Below are 7,714 nucleotides of genomic sequence, written 5' to 3'. Positions count from 1 at the left end.
CCTCGCGTTGACTAGTGGAATGGAGATGTGACGTGTCACCTCTGGGCCAGCGGGCCCCTCCCTGCTCTCCTCCCCTGCCCCGAAGCCTCGTGTTGAGATGCGTGCAGCCTCCATCGCGGCCTGGGACCTGAGCGCCTGTGACAGGCAGAGCCCCGTACCCCAGGCTGGACATATGGCCGGGGGAGACCTACCCCTGTGTCGGCCACTTGTTACTGCAGCATAACCGAAGCCGCCCTGACCCTCGAGCCTTTAGCTGGATTCTGGAATTCTCAGGACCCGGGCACTGGGAACTTCTGGCTTTTCTGCAGGCCCTTCACAGGCTGTGGGCGCCAGGGCTGGGCCCCGTCTCAGGCCCTCCCTCAGCTGGCATGTGTCTCCCGGCCACGTCCACCTCCAGGCTGCCCGCTGTCCTCGGAGAAGCAGGCCTCCAGCCTCCTCTGCTGTCAGCTGCGCCCCATCCGCCCTCTCTGGGTCTCCACAGCCTCATACCCGTCCTCTCTTTCTGGGATGAGCCAGGCTGGTCTCCCTTTTTTCACTTGGTAACTACAAATCTAGTCTCTGTTTCTGTGATTTTGTTTTGTTTTGTTTTGTTTTTGGTTCCGCGTATAAGTGAGATCATACGGTATTTGTCTTTCTCTGTCTGACATATTCCCCTTAGCATAATGTCCTCAAGATCCATCCGGTTGTCACAAAAGGCAGGATTTCCTTCTTTTTTATGGCTGAATAATATTCCATTGTGTATATATACCACATCTTCTTTATCCACTCATCCATCAATGGGCACTGAGTTTGTTTCCGTGCCTTGGCTAATGTGAATAATGCTGCCGTGAACATGCGGGTGCAGAGGTCTTAGACACAGTGATTTCATTTCCTTCGGATATACCCAGCAGTGGAACAGCTGGATCATATGGCAGTTCTATTTTTAATTCTTTGAGGAACCTCCCTCCTGTTTTCCATAGTGGCTGCACCAGTTTACATTCCCACCCACAGTGCACAAGTGTTCCCTTTTCTCCACACCCTCACCAACACTTATCTCTTGTCTTTGTGATGACAGCCATTCTAACAGATGTGAGGTGATATCTCATTGTGGTTAATGAACTTATTTCAAACCCAACACTCTGAAAGCTAATTTTCATCAAACAGGACATTTCACAATGTCGCCACAAGCAGAACACCAGTCTGGCTTGCCCCAATAAGCAGGTGACTGTCAAAAAGTAAAATGAAAATGAAAGAAAACAGTCAGTCCTGGCTCCAGAGGTCGCCAGTGGAAGATCGGGGACAGGGGCTTCTTTGTTTTGCAAAAAGTGGAGATTAGCAAATGTTTCCCTGCACGTGCACATGAATGGCTGTTACAGACGGACAAGCACCCAATGGGGACCTTCTCTTTGCCTTCACCTGAAAGACTGAAAGGGGATTGTTTCTCTCCTGCCATCTGAGGTCATATGAGGCATCTCTCTCATTTGGGGGGACCCAGTGGGGGCGTGGAGGGCCACCAGGAGATCGTAAGGGGGGTAGCGGGTGGTTTTGGAAGGTGCATGGGGGCTGGGGTGGTGGGGCCGTGCTCTGTGGATGATAACCCTGTCCCCAACCTCCCAGGCTGCCCCTCTCTCTGGCCCTCAGTGGACGCAGCGTGGGAGGAGGACCGGGAATCCTGCACCTACTATGGGAGGGAGTCTGCCTGGTCCCCGCCTCAGCTGCCCTCTGGGAAAGAGGGCCGCCCCCTCCCCCCCACCGACCCAGGGACAGGAAAGCACTCCGGGAGGGGCAGAGGGGAAGTGAGCCGCCGCCTCTGAGGAGCATCCGTGAGGACACGGATGAGCCGCGGTGCGCACAGCAAGGGCCGGGCTGCGTGCGAAGCCTGCCTGAGGGGCCCAGGCCATGACCAGGGCTGCCCTGCCGGGCTAGGGGCAAGGGGCGGGCGCCAGAGCAGGGCTGTCAGGGTGGGAGTCAGTCTCAGCCCCGTCTCCCAGATCTGCGGCCTTGGGCAAGTCTCATACCCTGTCTGTGCCTCGGTTTCCTTGGGCTCCCCACCCAACTTCCTGTGTGACCAAGAGGAAGTGACTTCCCATCTCTGGGCCTCAGCTGCCTCTCCTGGTAAATGGAAGTTCAGACCCCTTCTTCCAGAAGTGCGGTGGGCAGACTTTGCACTTTGCCGAGAGGAGGGGTGGAGAGTGGCTGGCCCCAGCGGTGTTGGCACAATGACCCTTTCCTCCCGGGGCTCTGCATGCTCCTCAGAGAAAAGTCTGAGTCCCCCCATGGCCTCCCAGGACCCCTAGTCTGTCTCTTCATCTCTCTGACTCATCTCTCCTCTCACCTTCCCTAGCTTCTCTCCAGCCACACTAGTCACACCAACCCAACGTGCCCCAGGGCCTTTACACTGGCTGTTCCCTCTGCCTGGGATACTCTTACCCCAGATACTCCTCCCTTCCTCCTTCAATCTCTACTCAAATGTCCTTTCTCAGCACGACCTTCCCTGATCTCCCTGTTTATAATTGTGGCCCCTTTCTCCTCCTCACCAGCGGCCCATCTCCCTTCTGGGGCTCTGTTTGTATTTTCCCGTGCACTCTGCACTTTTTAGTCACTATAGATTTGCATATTTATTTTCTTCATTGCTGCCTCTCCCTGCTGAGAGGTCGGCTCCGAGGGCACAGAGATTCCTCTGACTGTTTCCTGCTGCCTCTCCCGTGCCTGGCATGGTGCCCAGAACACAGTAGGTGCTCAATTAGTGTTGGTTGAATAAATGTTCAAATGGTGGGGGAAGCAAAACCCTCCCTCTCCTCCTACTGGGCCTCCCGGGAGGGGCCGAGGGCAGTGGGGCTTTGCGGGCAGCTCCTCACAGGGACAGATGCCACCGAGGCCGGGCAGAGGGTGCAATTCCCAAGGTATTTTGGCAGCAGCTGCCCCAAAAGGGCTGCTCCCGCCCAGCGGGTTGGCAGGAAGGCCAGAGCCGACGAAGCGTAGGAGACAAGCAGGTTCAGGAGGAGACACTCTGAGATGGGACGCGCGCCAGCCAGTTCCTGCGAACTCGCCAGGCAGGTAGAGAGCAGGGCTGCCCTGCAGGGCTGGAGCAGGGAGGGGTGGGGCGTGGGGTGGGGCTGGCCCTGCTCTCTGGAAGGCAGAGGGCGTGACTAGCACCTCACAGTCTCCACCGTGTCTGAGCTGGGTGACCTTGGGTTTCGGGTTCCTCGTCTGTAAAATGGAAATGATAATAGTACCCGTGCGGTGGGGTTGTTGGGAGGATACGCTGAGATCAGGCATGTAAATCGCTTCGCTAGGCTTGGCATGGAGGGAGTGTCCGCCAAGCGGGAGTGGTTGCTATTCTAGTCCCTGCGACACTGCTGAGCAGCTGTGTGACCCTGGATACCTCACCCAGCCTCTCTGGGCTGGGTCTCAGTTGCTCCTCCGAAGAGAGCATAACGCCGACCTCAATGGTTGTCAGGGAAGCTTCCCGCATCTTATAGAAGCTCAGAATGTGCTGAGGGGGCTCATCTGTGTCGGAGGAGGTTCCACCCCTGGGAGCAACAGACCTGCAGCAAATGAAAGGACCACAGTCAACCACAGCTGGGACAGACTGCGGCAGATGGAGGGAGGGGAGCGACTGGCCATGGCATGTTGAGGACGGAGAGGGGAAATCCGAGGAGGCTTCACAGAGGAGGTGAGCTTTGAGCTGAGCCATAAAAATGAGAAGGATTTAAAAACTGACAACATTCTGTGCTGGGGATGCTGTGGTGAACTGGCACATTGCTGGTAGGAATGTCAACGGTCCGATCTTTCCGGAATTTGGCAATTGTAGCCAGAGCTTTAAAATAATTTCTGTTTCTATGACCTGGTAATTCCCAGGCTCAGAACCATAGATTGATAATATAAAATGCAGACAAAGGTTTATGTATAAAGACATTCATTGCAGCGCACTTTAAAATAGGAAGAGTGGAAGCAACTTTAATGTCCATCCACGGGCCACAGCTGACCGGAGGGACACGTCCCGGAGCAGAGCTTCTTACACTCTTTGGAAATGGAACTTCCAGGAACTCTGGGAAATGCTGAGACCAGGGGGTAAGTGTCTGAAGCAGGACATGGGATTACACCACCGTATTACTTCAATTGCTAAAATGCATAGAAAAAAGACTGGGAGGAGATCTGCCAGCGTGCCAAGGGGGTTGTCCCCGAACGGCAGGATTATGGAAAATACTATTTTTCTATGCTTTGCCAGTTTGTCAGCAGAGCCGTGCAATCCTGTGGCAGTCGGTGGAAGCAAGACAGCAAGAGAAAAATCAAACACGTCAAAGAAGAAAGGAACGGAGAGGGGAGGTGACAGGCTGCTCAGGGGGACGCTGGGCCCTCTCCCGCGTGGCCAGTCGGACAAACCTGTCGGTCTTTCCTCCTAAATACATCGCCGGCCACCCACGTCTCTTGTGACCCCTGACCCTTCCCCAGGGCGGCAGGCGCCTCCAACCGTCCTTCACCTGCAGGCCCAGCCATCCCTTGCAACACTCGTCTGATCACATCCCTTCTTTGCTGAAATTCCTCCAAGGCGCCCCAGCACTCTCAGCGCCAGAGCCAAGCTCCCAGAGCCGCCTCCGAGACCTGGAGGGGGCGCTCAGGCGGGTCCCCTGGGCACGGGCTCACATCGCCACGCGCTCCTGCCTTTCCCTCCGTCTTGCCCACCAACCACCCACGCCCAGCCCGGCCCGGCACAGAAGTCGCTGCTGCAGAGCGGGGCCCCGGCACAGACACGTGGGTCGAAGGGACTAGTGAAGCGGTTTCTACCCTCGTCCGAGGAGTGCGCGGGGAGAGGGACCCAGGGGACGCCGGAGGGCTGAGCTACTCCCACAAGACCCATTTTCCAGACGCGGAAACGGAGGCCTGAGAAGGCAGGTGTTGTGCTTTCTGTGCAGGTGGGGGACCTGGGAAGTCATGGTCTGTCTGCCTGCCTGCTGGCAGATCCTGGCCTCCAGGAGGGCAGCAATCGTGTCTGGGTCACATCCGTGTCCCCAGGATGGCACTTGGGCGGCTCTCAGTCAAGCACTTGCCGAATCGAACTAGCCTTCAAAAGCTGAAGGTGGCTGCTCGTGCACTCACGTTCACAGCGGCCTCCCTCCGAGTCACCAAAAGTGGACCCGACCCGAGTGTCCCTCAGCGGCGAACGGATGAACGAGGGGTGGTCTGTCCACACCACGGAGCATCACTCAGCCTCACACGGGAGTGAGATTCAGACACGGGCCACAACGTGGGGGACCCGTGAAAACTGTGTGCCACGTGAAGTGAGCCGGTCACAAAAGGTCACCTATCGCGTGATTCCACTGACGGGACACTTCACAGGCAGATCCGCAGAGAGAAAGACACGTGGGGGCAGCGGGTAACGGGAGGGACTGCTTAGTGGGTCCGGGACCTCCTTTTGGGGTGACACAAGTATGCTGGAACTGGACGGAGGAGGTGGTTGCACAACATTGTGAACGGACCTAAAGCCACTGAAGAGTTCACTTTAAAACGGTTAATTTTGGGCCAGCCCCGTGGCTTAGCGGTTAAGTGTGCGCGCTCCACTGCTAGCGGCCCGGGTTCGGATCCCGGGCGCGCACCGACACACCGCTTCTCCGGCCATGCTGAGGCCACGACCCACATACAGCAACTAGAAGGATGTGCAGCTATGACACACAACTATCTACTGGGCTTTGGGGGGAAAAATAAATAAATAAAATTATAAAATGGTTAATCTTATATTATGTGAAGTTTACCTCAATTAATAACAACAATAGTAATAATGAAAAGCTGAAGGATTTTCAGCCGCCTCCTTGACGCCCACCCCGCCGCAGAGCAGGCTGCAGCAGGGCCCCTCCACCGTCCTGCAGCGGGAGGGTGGGGGCAGGTGAACCCCTCCTCCTGCCCCGCACTCCGGCGGGAAGCCGGGTGCCTGCTTCTGGCTGAAAAGGGCCAGTCTGCGCCCAGGCCCAGTTACTCTCCAGCCCCTGGACCAGAGAACACTCCTGGGGCGTGCACTCACTTTCTTTGCTGTCTGTGACCTTTTTGGTGCCGGCCCGGAGGGAAGCAGAATGAGAGACAGTGGAAGCCCTGGGGCTCGGCCCAAGGGCAGCAACTTGGATATTTTGGCTGCCTTCTTAGGGAGGGGGCACAGGCAGCAGTGGGGAGCCCCCAAGAGGGCCTCAGTTTACCCACAGGGGCTGGACCAGTCATGCACGGATTAGCTTATTCAGCTATTTAGGGGACAGGACGGTGGGCAGACAGATGAGGGCCTGGGTCATTGAGCCCGACACGGGGGAGGGGCCTGGGGTAAGAAAAAATCACCCTGCAAGCCTCCGACCCCCAGTCACTGACCCCAGGCCCAGGTGCAGGTGGCGCTGTGGGGTGGCGAGACCACGCTTGCCCAACGACTGGTCCGTATCACCTCTAAGTGACGGTCACCATGTGGGATGTGGGCCCACGGTCCCCAGATCTGATTTTCAGAAAGAAGCCAGAAATCCAGATGTTTACATGAGATCCCCACTTAAAATCTTCGCTTAGTTTTTCTTTAAAAGCCCATGCAGTGGGCTGGCCCAGTGGCGTAGTGGTTAAGTTCACGAGCTCCACTTCAGTGGCCCGGGGTTCGCAGATTCGGATCTTGGGCACGGACCTACGCACCGCTTGTCAAGCCATGCTGTGGCAGGTGTCCCACATATAAAGTAGAGGAAGATGGGCACGGATGTTAGCCCAGGGCCAATCTTCCTCAGCTAAAAGAGGAGGATTGGCAACGGATGTTAGCTCAGGACTAATCTTCTTCACCAAAAAAAAAAAAAAAAAAAGCTCGCACAGTCCAAATAGAACATGCAGCATTGGGTGCTGGGCCACTAGTTGGCAACCCCTGGTTTAATGGGTGTAGCCAACCTGTTTGGGGCCCAGTAGCACCTCCCCGTGCCCACCTCTGACTCCAGGGCCCCCTGTGCCCACCAGCCTCCCACCTCGAGTCCCTGCTGAGTCTCCGACTTTCAGTCCCAAGGAGCCTAGCTTGGAGCCATCTGGGTACCCAGGCAGGGCGGCTGGAGGAACCAGGACATCCTCACCCTGGGATGACCTCAACCAACAGGGAGGAGCATCGGTGGATAGGTGCCGACCTCCTGTCCTCCCTGGGGCAGTCCTGAGCTCATCCCACGCGGCACCGCAGAGGGTCCACAGCGGGGCTGAGTCCCAGTGACCAGCCCAGTCGCCCCATTGACTGGCTCCTTCTCCTTGTCCCCATCCATCTCACTCTCCCTGGTCCCACTCCTGCTTCCTGGGGTCGCTCCCTCAAATAAACGAGCAGCACCCATGTCCTCATCTCTGGCTCTGCTCTCAGGGGTTCCCCAAACTAGAACAATGGGATTTGGGATGCATCAAACAAACAAACAGAAATAATTCGAGGTGTGACGAGTGCCAGGAAGGAAATACATGGACCTTGATAGAAGAAAGCAGGGGACTGAATTCAGGGTGGTCTCTGGAAGGTGACAAGTAAGTGGCAGCCAGAAGAACAAGAAGTTGCCACAGGTGCAGAGGCGGGGGAGGGCGCTCAGAGTAAGAAGGGCAAATGCAGAAGGCCTGTCCTGGGAAACAGCTCAGGCCTTCTAGGTCGAGAAGGGACGGGAGTGGCCAGGGCTGGTTCTCACCTTGGCTGCCCTTCAGAACCACCCGGGGGCCTCAAGAAAAATTCCTCGGCTCTCCCCACCCCTGTCTGGTATCTGAGAGGGGC

The sequence above is a fragment of the Ceratotherium simum genome, chromosome 26, assembly GCF_057802395.1.
Source record: "Ceratotherium simum simum isolate JZ-2026a chromosome 26, ASM5780239v1, whole genome shotgun sequence".
Classification (NCBI taxonomy): domain Eukaryota; kingdom Metazoa; phylum Chordata; class Mammalia; order Perissodactyla; family Rhinocerotidae; genus Ceratotherium; species Ceratotherium simum.
Note: the sequence above shows the minus strand (reverse complement) of the source record.